At 41.6% G+C, this 18,747-nt stretch overlaps 1 long non-coding RNA gene across 2 annotated transcripts in view; it reads left to right on the plus strand.

Moving 5' to 3' along the window:
• The first annotated feature begins 17,948 nt into the window (after positions 1-17,948).
• The window catches only part of LOC308610261, a 45,581-nt gene continuing 44,782 nt past the window's right edge, over positions 17,949-18,747 (plus strand). For both annotated transcript variants that reach the window (XR_014014485.1, XR_014014486.1), the window contains exon 1: positions 17,949-17,963. This is a non-coding gene — a long non-coding RNA (uncharacterized lncRNA). The remainder of the gene's footprint in view (positions 17,964-18,747) is intronic.

Genomic DNA, 18,747 nt, shown 5'->3' on the forward strand with positions numbered 1-18,747 from the left:
GCTGATTTTCCTAAAGCAGAGGCCGATGGAGGCTCTTTGGGCTGAGCAGGAGCTGGAGCTGAAGCGGGAGGCGGAGCCGGAGCCCCGACCCATTGGTGTTTTAGTAGCATGTTGTTTAATCGCCACATAGTTTTGAATTTTCTGGCTTTCTTCATGTAATTAATTTTGGTTTCATACCATTGTACCTGGAAAAAAGGTACTTGATATGATTCCAGTCCTCTTAAATTTATTAAGACTTGTTTTTTGGGGGCTTCCCTGGTGGCACAGTGGTTGAGAATCTGCCTGCCAATGCATGGGACACGGGTTCGAGCCCTGGTCTGGGAAGATCCTACATGCCGCGGAGCAACTAGGCTCGTGAGCCACAACTACTGAGCCTGTGTGTCTGGAGCCTGTGCTCTGCAACAAGAGGGGCCGCGACAGTGAGAGGCCTGTGCACCTCGATGAAGAGTGGGCCCTCCTCACCGCAACTAGAGAAAGCCCTCGCACAGAAACGAAGACCCAACACAGCCAAAAATAAATAAATAAAATAAAATAAAATAAATAAATTAAAAAAGACTTGTTTTTTGGCCTAACATATTATCTATCCTGGAAAATGTTTCATGTGTACTTGAGAAGAGTGTGTATTGTGTTGCTTTTGTATGGAATTTTCTATATATACCTGTTAATTTCATTTGGTCTAATGTGTCATTTAAGGCTGATGTTCCCTTATCGATTTTCTGTGTGAATGATCTATCCATTGATGTAAGTGGGGTTTTAAAATTCCCTACTATGGTATTGCTGTCTGTTTCTCTCTTTAGGTCTGTTAATGTTTGCTTTATATATTTAAGTGCTTCTGTGTTGGGTGCATATATATTTACATATGTTATATCCTCTTGTTGGAGTGACTCCTTCATCATTATAAAACTCCCCTCCACTCCGTCTTATGACACACCTGGCTCTCCTTTGTGGAAGCCAGAGAGCCCCCAGGAAAGCAGACCAGATGATACCTCAAGCTGGTCTCAAAGAAGTAGAAGTTGGCTCGGGGTTTTTCATTGTCCCAGGATCCTCCCTTAAAATCCTGTCCCAGGTCCAGTTCTCTCCCAGGACATTGACTACCCACAGTCCAGATGGGGATAAGGAGGAAATTGTCAGGAAGGATGGTTCTTATCAGCTGGCCACTGTCACTTTCACCCCTTATTTGGATATGCTTATCCTGTTGTTCTTCTCCTATTACCTCCATTTCATTAAGACTTTTTTTTTTTTCCTGAGGTTTTACCTTGTTCTTTCATTTGGAACATATACCTCTGTTTCTTCATTTTCTTGACACTCTGTTTTGGTTTCTGTACAGCAGATGAAACAATCGCCTCTCTCAGCCTTGAAGGAGTGGCCTTGTGTAGGAGATGAAGCTTGTTCAAACCTGCCCCACTGCTTTTTTGTCTCTCAAACCTTTGTGCTTATGCCAGCAGCCCATTATATTTTTAATAACTCCCAGTAACTGAGAATGTGCCAAGACCTGTCAGCATCCCTAATGGGAGGATCTCAGCCCCTAGATTCAGGCTGTTTAGAAGCCAGACCCTCAGGCAGTGGCTTTTTAAAGTATGAAAACGTATACATATACATTTTTTGTAGGACCATAAGTGTAAGCTCTGCTAGCCAGGTGACCTGGCAGTCACAAAAATCAGGGCTCCAAACAAGTATCTAAGCTCTTTCTGGGAGATACTGGTGAACTGGAACGAGGCAGAGGGAGAGTGCCAAGAGGGCATCCACAGCCTGCATTCCTCATTCCGTGATTACGGAGAGCAGCTCCGTAATCCACTACATGTGTGCTGAACCTGAAGCCTGCCCCTCAGGCTGGAGCTCCAGGATAAGCCAAGAAGCCTCCTTCACAGATGACGGGGGGATGTGCATCAGTCTGCCTCCGGCTCAGTCCCTGGGCTGGCAGCCTGCCAAGAACCACCTCTCTGATTTGCTACAATCCCGTAGGATCCACAAATGCAAGTCCCCCTGTCCACCAGAGCCAGGCAATCAGGGGCATCCCCTAGGCAGCAACTGCAAAAACTGGGGCGCCAGATACAAAAACCAAGGCGGTAGCCAAGTGTAAAGCTTCCTTCCAGGAGACACCGGCTCTCTGGAGGGCAGCAGAGGGAGAGCACGAAGACAGTGCCCGCCCTCCAAGGCCTCTGAAAAGGATTACAGTCAACCCCTAGATGTGTGTTTAATTAGAAGCTTGCCCCTCAGGCCACAGCCATGATGATAAGCTAATAGGTCTTCTTCACAGAAAGATAGGCTTCTGGCTCTGTTGCCTCTTGCTGTGCCCCGGGGGTGGTAGCTGCTTAAGAATTCTTTCTCCTTTGGTTGTGTGAGACCCACAAGTGTAAGCGCCACTGCCTGCCAGAGCCAGGTGATGGAGATGTGTACTCTGGCATCAGCTGCAAAAATTGGGGTATGAGCTCCTTTCTGGGTGACACTGATTTTTACAGTCCCATGGGACCAGGAATGCACGCTCCACTTGCCTCCAGAGCCAGGTGGTCAAGAGGTATCCCCCGCCCCAGGTGGCAGCCACAGAGATCTGGGCACCAGGCACATGGAAAGAGCTCCTTCTGGGAGATACTGGTGCTCTGGAGCACAGCAAAGGGAGAGTGTGAAGATGGCCCCACCAGTCTCCATCCCTGGAGAATGTTCCAGCAGGCTTCCAGAGGTGTGTGTTAAATTAGATGCCTGCCCCTCAGGTCAACACTAATATAAGCAGGTGAGCCTCCTTCACGTTAAATCAGGGCTTGATTGGCTGCCTCTGAGCTGGGCCCGGGGGCGGGTACATCTGAGCACGGGGCCGCTTTAAGAGCTGGCTCTCAGATAGCTACAGCTCTGCGTCTCAAGATGTGAGCCCTGTTGGTTTTCAAAGTTAGGGCTTTTGGGGGCTCGTCTCTCAGGTGCAGGTCCTAAAAGGTAAGGTGTCCAATGTGGGGTTCAAACTCTTTCCGTCTTGGGGAGAAGCTCCGGGTTTTGAGTTTTCTCCTGGTTGTGGCTCACTGGGGTGAGCTGGGGGTGGCGTTTATATCGAGATTGTATGCCCGTTTCCATGTGGTTTCCTTCTTGTTTGCCAGATGTGTAGTGGTCATTCAGCCGGACTTGGACTTTAGGTTTGCTTTCTTTCTTTCTTTTTTTTTTTTTTTTTTTTTTTTTTTGCGGTACACGGGCCTCTCACTGTTGTGGCCTCTCCCACTGCGGAGCACAGGCTCAGCGGCCATGGCTCACGGGCCCAGCCGCTCCGCGGCATGTGGGATCTTCCCAGACCGGGGCACGAACCCGTGTTCCCTGCATCGGCAGGCGGACTCTCAACCACTGCGCCACCAGGGAAGCCCATGAAAGGAACTTTTTAAGTAGTATCAATGCTAACAGAATTATCCTGGCGGCGTAACACATTGTGAAGGTTTCCAAAGTGCTCCTTGCGACAGAAGGGCCTCCATGATTGAGGTTTGAACTCCTGCGATCCGCTTAATACTGACAAGGTTATTCTAAGGGCTTTGTGCTCTCAAACATGAGCAGCATTTTATTACCCTAGATTTCGACGGAACTTCTGAAATGCCAAGAGTTTGCCTGCTGTTCCTAAGCTCAGAGAAATATAATCTGGTCCAGCAGGTCGGAGGACCTTACCTTTGGATGGGGCCCACCGTGAATGTGAAATGCTAAGTCTTCATAGCCAGATCATTTGAAATGGCCTTTCAGTTCTTAATTAGTAGATGCTTTCTCTACCACTGACTACCTGGGAGTGACGTGAAGGAGAATTTGCCTAGTTTACAGGGGGCGGGGGTGCCTGGGAGAGCCATTATCACTCACAGTGTGTTAGAAATGAAAGATTGAAGAAAAGATGATTAAAGCCCCAGCAGCTGCCTTCACAAATGAACTTCAGGAGAAAAAGCAGTTTAGTGTAAACGTGGCAAGTCTTCATATTGGAGCTTGATGAAATTAAAGGCAATGCCAGGTAATATAAACCACTGTTGAATCTTTCTTTTATTAAAACTGGGTTAAAACAAGGAGTAGAAATTTGTCAGGTGCAGTAATTACTTTGGTACTTTCCTGATGAAAGCTCTCTTGGGCAAAGCCCTCCTCATCTATTTTCCATTTCCTCCTAAGTTAGACTTTCAGCTGCTAGAAGAGAATAAATATGAGCTAAGAAGAGGGTAACTTCAAAGCCTATCCATTTATGAATTAAATATTTCTAAGGGTAATACTGGTGATGTTTTCCCTCACTCTTTCAGTTGCCCTGAATTACTACCTTGAGAAAATTTCTAGATTATTTGGTCAATTATATTCTTAGGGGAACAGAGAAACATACATGTTGGTGACCATAGAAACAGGGAAAAAAACTCTGATGAGACAACATTTGTTGCATGTGAAAATACTATAACCCAGCTGTTGCGGCTAAAGCAGGAGATGGAAGAAGGATACTGGGGCATTAATAGTGGGATAAAAGAAACTGATAAAGAAGAGAAAAGTCTGTGAGGTCCTTGCTTGTAGTGTGGTCTTTGAAGCAGCATAAATGTCACCTGGAAGAAATCACCTGTTAGAAATGCAGAATCTCAGGCCTTACCCCAGAATACTGAGTCAGAGTCTGCATTTTAATGTGATCTGCAGGTGATTCATATGAACATTCGGGTTTAAAAAACTCTGATCTATGGGCAGCCCTATAGATGCCCATCTAAGAGCTATCAAAGCCAGGGAGACCTATACAATTCAGAGGATATCCACAGCTTCTCAGAAGGCATTTGCAGAGGGCATGCCAGTGGAAGGAGTTACACATTCAGTTCTGGTGAAGATAGCAACAAATTGCTAGAGAAGTAGAAATTCACAGGAAATCTTTAATTTTAAAAATTTTATTTAAGTGTAGTTGACTTACAATGTTGTGTTAATTTCTGCTGTACAGCAGTGACTCAGTTATACATATATCTATTCTTTTCCAGTATGGTTTATTGCAGGATTTTTTAAAATAAATTTTATTTTATTTAGTTTTTTTAAATTTTTGGCTGCATTGAGTCTTCATTGCTGTGTGCGGGCTTTCTCTAGTTGTGGTGAGCAGAGGCTACTCTCTGTTGCGGTGCATGGGCTTCTCATTGCGGTGGCTTGTTGCGGAGCACAGGCTCTAGGCACGCGGGCTCAGTAGTTCTGGCTCGCGGGCTCTAGAGCACAGGCTCAGAAGTTGTGGTGAGCAGGGGCTACTCTTTGTTGTGGAGCATGGGCTTCTCATTGCGGTGGCTTGTTGCGGAGCACAGGCTCTAGGCACGTGGGCTCAGTAGTTCTGGCTCGCGGGCTCTAGAGCACAGGCTCAGAAGTTGTGGTGCACGGGCTTAGTTGCCCCGCGGCATGTGGGATCTTCCTGGACCAGGGCTCAAACCCATGTCCCCTGCATTGGCAGGCAGATTCTTAACCACTGTGCCACCGGGGAAGTCCCTATCACAGGATATAGAATATAGTTCCCTGTGCTATACAGTAGAACCTTGTTGTTTATCCATTCTGTATATACTAGTTTGTACCTGCTAATCCTAATCTCTCAATACTTCCCTCCCCTACCTCCACTCCCCTTTGGCAACCACAAGTCTGTTCTCTGTCTGTGAGTCTCTGTTTCGTGGATATGTTCATTTGTGTCATGGACAAGAAATTTTTATAGTTAAGGCAAGAAAGCTCTCTGCTTTAAGGACTGAAATGGTGCAGTAGTAGAAAGGAGTTAAAACTCTTTGCAGTATACTTACTTGTTATGAAAAAAGGCACTGAATGATCCAGACAAGGGCAGCATGGCTGAGTGTGAGACGTGGAGCTACTGGAAGCAGAAGAGACACTCAGCACCAGGCAGCAAGACAGGGGTGTGGTCCAGGATAAAGATCTGCTTCTAATTAATTTTTGCTCATAGCTTTTGTAGTGAGGTGGAGTTAACAATAAACCCAGACCATGGTTATCCACGTTAATTCTTAGTAATTTACTGCATATCCTTATCTATTCCCATGTGCACTTAAACTAACTCTTGAATAAACTCTACATAATTTGTTCGTAAATAGGTTTTGTTTCTTCACAAGCGTGGGTTCATCTCCCAGCTTTTATATGCCGTGTGACTTTGACCACCTGTATCTTAGCCTCACTTGCCTGTTTCTTTAGCTTTAAAATGGGGATAACAGTAGTACTCACCTCAGAGGTTTGTTTGAGAATTAAATGAATTAGTGCATGTTATTTGCTTAAAAGAGCACCTGACATCTAGTTAGGGCTTAATAATTATTAGTTATGATTATTATAAAGTCTTGAAATAAAAGTATCCATTCAGATACTTAAGGAGAGGCAGCTGAACCAGGAGGATTTAACCAGCACTGGCAATCACTCTGCTAGGACAGATCACATCAGTTAGACATATTATTTTTAGATGCTCCAGACCTTAAATATGGATAATAACATAAAAATCAGATAGGATTTTGAGTAGTCATAACTTAAGTGTATTCTTATATACCTAAGGAATGAACTCCCTGGAAATGGAAAATCCATTACTTACCTTTGCTTCCAGAAATCTCTTTCATTTTCTTGGGTCCTTTCTATCCCTACTCATAGAAAGTATATGGAAGGCCAAGTCCATACCAGTAGTTCTTGGATAAATAGTGATAGCTGAAGTACTGTGGCTGAATTTCACTCCTTTAAAAATTGACTGAGGAATTGAACTTAATTTGTAGCTGTCTTATGCATCTTGATCCATGGGACAGGAATACTAGAAAATGATGTAGTGAAATTGTAAACTGTTTAGGATCAGCTGGATCTCATTAAGAATGAGCTATTTATGCTTGAAACCTACTTTCGTGAAAAAACGTTTTTCTCAACTACTTTGCAGCAGTTTTTCATGTGCATTTTGAAGACCTTCCTCTTCCTGTTCCTTCTGCTTTCTTGAGGGGCATTTCTGCAAGGAAATGTCATTTAAACACCACTTGTCCTAGGTGACGGCAGTGAGCTCCAAAGGCCATGCGTTTGAACAGCTCTCCTGGAAGCAGCAGTGATGGCCGGTGAGTCCGTCTGACCCGTGTTACGGACCGGACACCTGACACCTCTCCTTCCGGTCGTGGTTCTGCTCCGACCTTGCTGTGTCATCTCCGTTCTCGACGCCTCTGTGTCCCGTCCATGACACCTGAACGAAAATATACAATCACATATGCGACCCATGACAATTCTAGGCCTCTGTGATTAGGACCCCATACAAAGGAATTATGAAAAGCATGTCTAACCGATTAGTTAAATTTCCCCTGGTTTAGGAGAATGGGGGTCAGGGACCAACACGAGACTCCCCTGGGGAGACATGCAGGTCTTTTCCTGAATATACTTTACTTGGGTAAATGTAATTTCTGAGAATAATTTCTTTTCTTGATTTTTTTCCTTCAGTCTGGGGCCATGTTGGTCAGCCTTTTTTTTTTTTTTTTTTGCTGTACGCGGGCCTCTCACTGTCGTGGCCTCTCCCGTTGCGGAGCACAGGCTCCAGACGCACAGGCTCAGCGGCCATGGCTCACGGGCCTAGCCGCTCCGCGGCACGTGGAATCTTCCCGGACCGGGGCACGAACCCGTGTCCCCTGCATCGGCAGGCGGACTGTGCCACTAGGGAAGCCCAGTCAGCCTTTTTGTAACATGAATTTTTATTTTCAAAATGGACTTTCCCACATCTCTCTCTGTACTACTGAAGATGTTGACAATCTATACAAAATCAGGAGAAAGAGGTCTTTGGGACGCTAATGCATTACACTCAGTCTCGTGGCCCAGGTTTGGTGAGGAGGACATGGCAAAGATGCAAGGAAGTCCTGAGCCAGCAGGGATTACTGTAATTGAATTCCTGGGCAGCCCCTTGCTGCCTTCCAGCCCAGGCACACGTCTTTGACTTTTTTCTATTTTCTGGCTTCCATAAATAATCCGCAAAGTGGACAGTTGGCGGCCAGAAAATCAATTGGCCCTTATATCTTCTCTAATTAATTTCTCATTGCCAAGCATTCGCAAGGCATTTGTAGGGAATAAACTAACTCTTCTACCTGTTACGGTGCTTTTGATAGATGACAAGACATAGACAGATTCAGGGTGGAACAAACAGGTAAAGTTCTATAGCTGAGTATACTCTATCTGAACTTCCTTTTATCTTGTGTAACTGTAGAGGACAATGTTTTCACAAATACCATATTATTAATATAAAAATTAATTTAAATATGTTACCTTTTTTTAACTCTACTTTTTTAAAACTACATTTGTGTTGTGTAACAGAAACTGTGGGTATTATAAGTAAATAGAAAATAGGGATGACAAAATGAAAAGTAAAATCATAAAGTACATGAACATTCCTAAGGCTTTGAAACATGCATGTGTGGAGACCAGCAGACACATATATTGGGTGCTCAAGAAATATTTAATGGATGAATGGAATTTTCCAAAACAGTTATTTGTATTTCTTCCCACCGTCAGCTTAGGAGATAACCTATTTGTTTTATACTTGCCAATGTTGTTCAATTCTTTTCCATTTTTTAACAATTTAAGTGATATATTCTTACTACACACCTATGAGAATGGCTAAAATTAAAATATTAAAAATACCAAATGCTGGTGAGAATGTAGAGCAACAGGAACTGTCATCCATTGCTGGTGAGAATGCAAAATTGTACAGCAACACTAGAAAACGGCTTGACAGTTTCATATAAAGGTAAACATATACTTATCACAAGACTCTGCAAGCACACTCCTAGGTATTTGCCCAAGAGGAATGAAGATGCGTGCTCATATAAAAACTCTACACAAATGCTTAGAGTAGCTCTATTCATAATCACCCTAAACTAGAAACAGCCTAAATGTGGGCTTCAGTGGGCAAGTGAATAAACAGACTGCTACATTCATGTGATGGAATTCTACTCAGCAGTATAAAGAACAAATTTTTGATGTACATAACAACTTGGATAATCTCAAAGGCACTATGCTGAGTGAAAGAAGCTAACCTCAAAAGACTACATAGAGCATGATTTTCTCAAGGAATCAGAACTACAGTTGACCCTTGAATAATATGGGAATTAGGAGTGCCAACGCCCCACAAGTCAAAAATCAGAATATGACTTTAGAGTTAGCCTTCCTCATCCACGGTTTTGCATTGGCAGATTCAACCAACCTTGGATCGTGTAGTACTGTAGAATTTACCATTGAAAAAAAAATCCTATGTAAGTGGACCTGCGCATTTCAAACCCATGTTGTTCAAGGGTCATCCATATAGTGATGGGGAGTAGGTCAGTGGTTGCTCGGGGTTTGAGGCCAGGAGAGTGTGACTATAAAGTGAGAGCAATGGGGAATTTTTTTGGGTGTAATGAAACTGTTCTGTATCCTGACTGTGCTGATGGTTACATGAACCCATACATGTGCTATAATTTATAAAAGTGTACCTCAAAAGTGAGCCAATTTTATGGTATAATTTTGTAACAAAATTTTTAATTAATTAATTAATTAATTTTTGCTGTGTTGGGTCTTCGTTTCTGTGTGAGGGCTTTCTCTAGTTGTGGCAAGCGGGGGCTACTCTTCATCGTGGTGCGCAGGCCTCTCACTATCGCGGCCTCTCTTGTTGGGGAGCACAGGCTCCAGACGCGCAGGCTCAGTAGTTGTGGCTCACGGGCCTAGTTGCTCCGCGGCATGTGGGATCCTCCCAGACCAGGGCTCAAACCCGTGTACCCTGCATTAGCAGGCAGATTCTCAACCACTGCGCCACCAGGGAAGCCCCGGTATAATAAGTTTTAAAACAAAGTGAAAAAAATATACATTCTTATCGAAGACTATTAAACAATAGGAAGCGTAAAAGTAAAATGGAGTCTTCACTCCTCACCTCCCTAACTCATGCCAGGATGTGTATCCTTTCAGAGCTATCTATGCTGTTCTGACAGGCTGAGAGTTGCTGGGAAAGACATCAACTCAGGAGCCACATGGCCTTGATTTGTCCCAGCCCCTCCACTTAATTGTAGCTTTGTGACTTTGGGCAAGTTACTTAACCTCTCTGTTTCTCATGTTTCTCTTTCTTATGTACAAAATGGTGCTTATAGCTTGTTATTTACATAACAAGCACTGTAAGCATTTGCCATTTTTACTATAGGAACATATGACATGCACACGTAAAATAGGTTTGTATTTGTATCGTTTTGACATCTTTTGTTCATTTGACATTACATAATTAATATCTTTCCATGTCAGTATATAAAGATCTTCCCTACTTCTATGAATTCCAAAGGCTGCATAGTAGTAGTCTATTATATATATATGAATCAAAATATATTTAATATTACATATTATTTATAAATATATATTTAATACATTCATATTAAATTTAATATTATATATCCTATTTATAATATAATATATTTAATAATGTTCTTATTGATGGAGGCACCCTTTTTAACTTAAACTGTTTTTTTATTTTTGAATAATTTTCTCTACCAATCGGATCCCAGTGTGCTCGCAATCTTCCAGGATTTGTTCACAGTTCATAGTTCACTGCTGGTACCCTTTTCTCCCTTCTCATCCTCTTCTTCTCCTTTCTCCTTCTTTTAAAAATCTTTTCCATAAGTTCCGTGGGCTTTTCGGGAGGCATTGGAAGTGATGTGTCTTCAGTCTGTCATCTTGAATCAGAAGCTCCTAACATGTTTTCTTAAACCCATCCTATGAGTCAGGGGAAGTATTGAGGCAGAAGATTGCAGTGCTTAGGGAAGAAAACTGAACTTAAGCTGGGAAATTTGAGTGTGAATTCTGCTTAGCCATCCATTAGCTAGCTGAAGGTGGGCATTCACTTCACATTCTCTGGTTCTCAGTTTCAACTGTAAAATGATATGCTTAGACTAGATGAACTCTAAAATTCTGTTACCTCCACTTACAAAATGGTGACACTAAGGCTCACAGAAATGATTTGCCAGTGGTCATCCAGGAAGTGAGATGTAGACTTGAGTCTTGAACACGTGTCTTCAGATTTCAAATCACAGGTGCAGCAAGCCAACCTGAGCAATGCCACCTCAAGAACTGAGAGTGAAGGGGACACATCTCTCTGAGAGCCATTTCCTACCACGTGTGGACGTGGGCACGTGTGCCCCCACACAGAGGCTGTCCCAGGAGGTCGCCTCATGGCTCTTATACACCTGCCCTCCAGTGGACAGAGCTGTGTTCTAGAACGTTGCCTGCTCCACCTCTCGTGGGGTGGGGGCGGGGGTGTAGCTTGGTTTTGGCCCAGCACTGAGAAGCAGCCCTGTACAGATGGTGGTGCGGCTGCGTGCACAGTGGTCGGGCCTCCCAGCACTGGAGAGCATGGCTGAGCTCGTTCCGAACTCGCTCTGACAACATTCCTCTCCTGGCAGCCATGTAATCTCTCCTCCAGCCTTGTGCAAGCAAATGGCTTTGCAGCGGCTCCCCTCAGTCCTGGTGTAAGCAAGGTACAAGCATCAGGGCTGTGCACTTGTATACATTTCCCTTATTTGGATCTTTCCACAAGGCCTTCTCTAGATGTCAAGTTCCTCCTTCCTTTCCATGGATTTCCCTTTGGGTTGTATGAACACGTTTTTTCTTTTTAGTCAATATTAGGATTATTTATAAAAATTTGCAGCAAAACCCCTAACTCCTCTAAACACACAAACAAGCCAACAGAAAATCAAACCAGCAAACAGATGCATCCTACAAATCCATTAAAAGTGCTTCTTCAACACAATCTCATCAGCCTCTAGTTAGGGGTTGGTGTACTTGTTTCTTACACGGTTTAAGAATTGAGCGTTCGTCTATTGCCACACACCTTTAGCTTCTTTTGAACGTGAGCTTCTGGAGTTCTGATCTGTAACTTCATTCTTTCTGGCCGACCTTTTGGTTACTCCAGACCAGCTCTTCTCAACTCTGGCTGCACGTTAGAATCACTTGGGGATTTAATTTGTCTGTGTTGGATTCTAGGTGTGCATATATTTAAACATACCTTAAGTGACTTGTACATAGAGGAGGTAAGAAATGGATGACATTTGTTAAATGGGATCAACTCCTTCCTTTTTCTACCTACCTAATCTAGCTTCTTCCTCTTTTGGTGATTCTCAGAGAGAAAACAGGAGGTTCCCTTGGGAGGTTGTTGGCTTTCAAGCCTTTGATCTGACAATGCATTCATAACTCTCTGGGAGTATGGTACCCACCCTACAGGCTTATAGTCACTCTTAGAGGTCACAGGATGAACACGAGGTACAGCATGATTTTTCACTTGCTTTATAATTTTCTCTATATCACTCTTTCATTCATAGTTTAGAAACAGTAGATGAATTATGTAGGATTTTTAGATGCCTCAATAAAAGGAGAAGGGGAAAGGGAGCTCTAGGTTGAAGAAATTTGCATAGAAAGAAAGTATGCCCCAGTCACTGCACATTTCAAAATATGTGATATCAGTATTTGAAATGTTTTTGAGTCTGGTTCTTTTTAAAATACTTAGGGGCATCCTGGCTGTAAAGACACAAGGCATTTTGCACAGGTTGTATGTTTAAGCTCATGGGAAGAGAGTCATAAAGCACATCTTCCATATCCACCTTCTGTTGGGTATTGAGAATAACTCTTTTCTCTTCGTCTAAGCACCTGTGTTGAATTTGGTAGCTGTGGTGTTTGGACTGATTCAGCAGTAATTAATCTCCAGGCTAATTATGAGCTCTGTTGTCATTTTGCTAGATGTAATTAAACTGCATAGCTGGAGAAAGTTGGGGAACTATGGTTTCCAAGAAAACTCTTCCCTGTAACTTGGCAAGGAGCTCAAGAGTGACAACATAATCAGCCAATTACATATGAGCTGGAAGCCCGATGTCCTTCAGGATGAGTTTACATGAAGAAGACAAATGTATGTTCACAAGAGGCACCTGCTGTTTTACTGCTGCCTTTTTGGAAAGAGCTTGGAGTATTCTAGAGGTTTCCTCTCGTTAATCCTCTTGATAGCTTTATTAAACAGGAAGCAGAGCAAACATTTTAGTCCCTTTCAAACAGATGGGATGATTAACATCGTGACGGTCAACTGTCTTGTCAAAGAGCATAGTGACCACGGGTCAGAAGAAATTTCACTCATGTATTTCCTTTAAAAAGGTGATGATTGTCTACATAGATTTCTATAGCAACCATCAAATACATGATTATACTAGCATAAAGATATGAATTGGTGAATAAATTCTTTAAGTCTTTTGGGGCCAAGGTTCTGTTCCATTTTTTAGTCTAGGGTAAGGAGATACCCTAACAAACGTGGGTGTTGCTGAATCACACTGGCCTTGGCCTTGCTCAGAAGGGCCACTTTGAAGAGATGAGGAAGAAGGTACATCTGGTCCGTATTTCCATAAAAATCAGCCCTGGTAACCTGTTTGGCAAATAAGTTGCAGGCTTCCAATGCCTGACATAGGTAGAAAGACATATCGTACTTTGTTATTTTAAATAGGTTTTAATGCTTTACTATATCTCTGAGCAGACTCTTTGCCTTGGTGTGCACAGAATACATGGTCAAGGAGAAAGCATTTAAAGCATGGGACAGCTACTCTCGTTGCTGTGTTTCCAAAAGCATGTGTGGGTGTGTATATGGGCTCCACCAGTGATACTCAAGAACTCAGGATGATTTGGGGAGGTACATTGACTCATATAGGTAGAGTTTTATATTGTTGGATATGTTTCATAGTTTTATTTATGGCAAGGGATTTCCATTTAAAAGAGTAAGGAATAAAAATTTCCTTTTGAAAATAAATTTATCTAAGTAAAACTGTGACCCATATACTTGTTAAATGAATAATGATATGGGTAATGTGTGGGGAGAGGCACAATTATGCAGGTGGCACTCGAATGACTAAGGTTTAGGTCACAGGGGCCTCTATCCATTCTCTCCCACTCCTGTAAGAGATTTACCTGCTTGATTCCTTTGCCTCTACAGTAATTCCATTTTGTTAAAGGTGGGTCAGATAAGAAAACTAATGTGTTGTACCATTAAGTCACAAATATGTATTCCGTTGCTATTGCAATAATGAAAAAATAAGGAAAACCACACTCAAACTCTGCCTTGAGTCTCCGAATTAATTTTAGTGCCCAGTCATTTGACTAACAAAAGTTTGGGTCTTACAAACATATGACTTAGTGCCTATAATAATCACAGATTATGATTATTCCCTGAGAGTGTTTATTCTTTCCCTGCTATGCTGAAAACAAACAGCCATAATAAAAACTCTGTTTCTTCCTAACCATGGACAAACTAAATGGCAAGAGATCCAGGCTTTGCATATTGACTTTGGCTTTGGAAAAATAAGGGAAACTCTAAAGGACAATATGCCAGTCTACATTTCCTGACACGCACAACACGGATAATCTCACTTACCTTGTGCTAAGTGAAAGAAGCCAAAATCAAAATGTTACATACTTGTTGATTACATTTATATGACTTTCTGGACAAAGTAAAACTATGGGGACAGAAAACTTATTAGTGATTGTCAGGGGGCTACAGGTTGACTTCCAAGGGGCAGGGAAAAATTTTCAGGATGCTGGAACTATTCTCTATCTTCATTATGGTGGAGGTTGTAAGACTATATCCATTTGTCAAAACTCTTAGAACTGTACGCTAGAAAGGGTGAATTTTACTGGCTGTAAATTATACCTCAATAAACCTGACCGAAGAACAAATAAATGTTCTTAGTGTTCCATAAGAAGAATTACAAGTAAAATATGAAATAATAGTCAAACCAAAATGAAAAGCCACAAATGCCTGCAAATCATTTCTTGAGGGTGGAGAAAATCAGTCTCAAATTTCAAATTGATTTACCTTGATAGACAGCCTCTGAATCTGTATGTCTAGAGCGAAAATATCAAGTGTATCCTTTTATACAAACTGTTTCCATTCAATCTTTTTTTTTGTTCACGACTAGATTCATTTCTGCCCTACTGCTCTTCATAGTTTGAACAATTTATCATGGCAAAGCGTGCTTTCTCTGATCGGGTATTATATTAGTACATCGCTGTCAATGATTGCGCTGTAGCAGTTTTTTTCATATAAAAACCACACTCTACCTTTGGTACAATTAGGGAATGCCTAAGAGTGGAAATGATGGAGAAATTAGGAACATATAAACTTTTGGAGATAACGTACTCCGAATTAGTTCGGAATGGCCAACTTTTAAAATAGTGTAATCAGGTACAGATAAGGTTTGTAGCCCCTCTTACCTTGCATGTCCCCCTGTCCCCATGCTCATCAGATTGTATGGAAAATTTTGCCTCACCTGGGTGTCTTCAGTCTGTGAGTTCCTTAGGAGCAAGAGACATATTCATTTTTGTATCCTATTTCCTAGCACAGTGCTTGTAGGAACTAAAAATTGCTTCTGAATGAATAAGTGAAAACTTATGGCTTTCTAATTATCTTAAATGAATCATTTCCATGTAAAAACAGACTTTTGCAAGGAGTTGGGCAAGTGACATGAATCCTGACATGCCAAGATGGACACATGAGGCCATTCGTCTGTGATACTGTAGGTGTAGCTTTTCTTGGAGGCATGAAGTCTTGAAGTCTTCTTGAAACTTGTTCTAGTTGCTGGCTGGTTAAAGTAAGAAATTCTCAAAGCTTTTAATGCATTAATTAAAATTTGTTTAAAGTAGTATAATAATGAATATTAAGTCATTTAGGGAAAAAAATGATGCATTTTTAAAGGTTCCTCTGCCTTGCAAATATAATGAATTATCAAAGGTTACACATATTTTATAGACACTGTTTTTATAGGACTAATTGACTTTCTTTTGAAGCACTGGTATATTGTTGCCAATTCAGATCATTCCATAGTTCAAATAAGAGGTCCCTTTTCCTCATGGCTTTTTAGGGAAGTCTTTTAAAGTAATACATGAAAATCTGATTAATATATAGTCTAGTTTTCATAATTGTATCTGTTGTGATTCAAGGACTGATTTAAGATTTCTGTTTCATTTTATTTTTCTTGTTTTGTGGCAATCACAGACAGTTAGCCATGTTCACCTTCTGATACCTATGACACAATTTTCATATCACAGAAGGCAGAACTCACCTTACCAAGCCCTCAGCATTGTCTACGGATTATAGACTCAGTTAATTCTTCTCAAACAGTGCAAACAGTCAAGGTCAGCTCCTTTTTTGTTGATTTGTTTCCAAGAAGCCTCGTAGGATACTGCCCACCTCTGTAGCTCCATTTCACAATTTATCTTGGCTGTGTTTCCCTTCACACATTGTATTTATCATCATTTCACTTATCCCAGACTTACTAATCAATACATCAATTAACAAATATTTGCTGAGTTCTTTTTGTGGTGGCACATGATATTTATCTTGCCCAGGAGACATTGCCTTTCCTATGGTAACTACATTTAGGTTTCCCTTTGGGGCATCTCTCCCTACATCTCTCAGTCATGTGCTTTGGAAGCAGCAGAGCTCTGGCAGTGGGCACATGACTCAGACTGGCCAATCAGTGTAGTCCATTTCTCTGGCCCCAGTGAATTGTGTGGTGATGGGTACACGACATAAAACAGTCCATTAGGAATGAATTCCATGACCTTGGACTAAAACTGTTGGGAAGAGAAGCTGTCTTTCTCCGAGGGTTACTAACCAGGTGCAGTATTTCTGGGGCTATCTTTAATCCCACTATTAGAGGATCTTTGAAGAATGAAGCCAATATAGAGAAAACCAGGCCCAAGGAATGGAGAAAGAAATTCTTATGTCCTCTTTAAAAAGCCTGATCCGGGCTTCCTTGGTGGTGCAGTGGTTGAGAGTCTGCCTGCCGATGCATGGGACATGGGTTCGTGCCCCGGTCTGGGAGGATTCCACATGCCGTGGAGCGGCTGGGCCCGTGAGCCATGGCCGCTGAGCCTGTGCGTCCAGAGCCTGTGCCCCGCAACGGGAGAGGCCACAACAGTGAGAGGCCCGCGTACCAAAAAACCAAAAAACAAAAAAGCCTGATCCAACTGTGTCTGAAGCTGATATCAGGCTACACGTGTACCTTAGAACATACACAATTTCTGTCCTTCACTAAAAAGGACTACTGATTAAAATACTCACGTGCAAAGATTCTGAAAAATACAAATTTCTGGTTTCCAAGGGTTTACAATAGATCAGAAAGAATAAAATATAATCATTTCAAGTTAGCATTACTCTTCAAAAGTATGCTATTTTTTCTCTCTAACCCTGAAATTATGTCAGGATTGTTTGCATATATTCCTTTCTTCAAAGATAGATTGCAGAGAAGAGAGCCTGGTCTTCTATTCACCTCCATTTTCTTAATATCTAGCAAAGTGCTTGTACATGGAAAATAGTCAATAAATTTTTATTGAATTTATCTGAAAAGACAACTAATGGTACTCAGGGATTTATGGTAAATGCCAAATGAGTAGTTTAGATCATGACATCCTGTTTTATGTTAAATCACATTTTTTGTCCTCTGGGCCAGGTCTTCATTCAGATTGCTACCACTAGATAATTCGTGTTTTGTTTTGCTTTCTTGAGCAAAGCCATGGCTCAATACTAGACAGAGGCAGCTTTGTGGGGATAGAAGAAGGCGAATTGAGAAAGCCTCCAGGGATTTATGTTTTACAAGGAATATGCTCCATTATCAAAATAATGTTAAATTATCTTGTTCACTTATCAACTTTAAATTGATAAACCATAAAATTTTAATGAGGAAAAGGGAGAGGAAAATTCACTCCCAATAATCAAAAGTATATGCAGTAATAATAATATCTTGATCATAATCATTGTTTTTGACCTTTCCTAGCTCAAATAACTCAGCCACTTTTACATAGTTGCAGTGTAGAACCATTTTGTCACTAGTTAATTAGAACCAAATGCCCTGACAAGGTCTGATTCTTTCTTTATTCTCAGAGCTGTGAATCTTTTTTCTTCCTGGACCAAACTAAAGTGAACTTCGTTCCTGTCTGATATTTATCCAGCTTCAAAAGTGGAAGCACCTGAAGCTACTTTGTTCAAGGTAAGAGAACTAGATATCTGCAGTTAATATTTGTTTCTTTTAAATTTTAATCGATACAGGCATGTGTGGTCTTATATGAGGATGCATATAAAACAATGCTCAAAACAATGTTTTTATTACATTAGTAAGATTCTCAGAAGGAACTGAAAATGCATGAGTGATATTCAACACCTCTATCTTTTTCTCTTGGGTTATGTCATTCTATAGGATGAAATAATGATGGTTAAAGTTTAATTCGTTTCTATTTTTTTTAACAACTTTATTGGAGTATAATTGCTTCACAATGGTGTGCTAGTGTCTGCTCTATAACAAAGTGAATCAGCTGTACATACACATATATCCCCATATCTCCTCCCTCTTGTGTCTCCCTCCCACCCTCCCTTCCCCACCCCTCTAGGCGGTCACAAAGCACTGAGCTGATCTCCCTGTGCTATGTGGCTGCTTCCCACTAGCTATCTATTTTACATTTGGTAGTGTATATATGTCCATGCCACACTCTCACTTCACCCAGCTTACCCTTCCCCCTCCCCGTGTCCTCAAGTCCATTCTCTACATCTGTGTCTTTATTCCTGTCCTGCTCCTAGGTTCTTCAGAACCTTGTTTTTAGATTCCATATATATGTGTTAGCATATGGTATTTGTCTTTCTCTTTCTGACTTACTTCACTCTGTATGACAGACTCTAGGTCCATCCACCTCACTACAAATAACTCAATTTCATTTCTTTTTATGGCTGAGTAATATTCCATTGTATATATGTGCCACATCTTCTTTATCCATTCATCT

This window comes from Mesoplodon bidens (assembly GCF_964165515.1).
Source record: "Mesoplodon bidens genome assembly, contig: HAP1_SCAFFOLD_270, whole genome shotgun sequence".
NCBI classification, from domain to species: Eukaryota; Metazoa; Chordata; class Mammalia; order Artiodactyla; family Ziphiidae; genus Mesoplodon; species Mesoplodon bidens.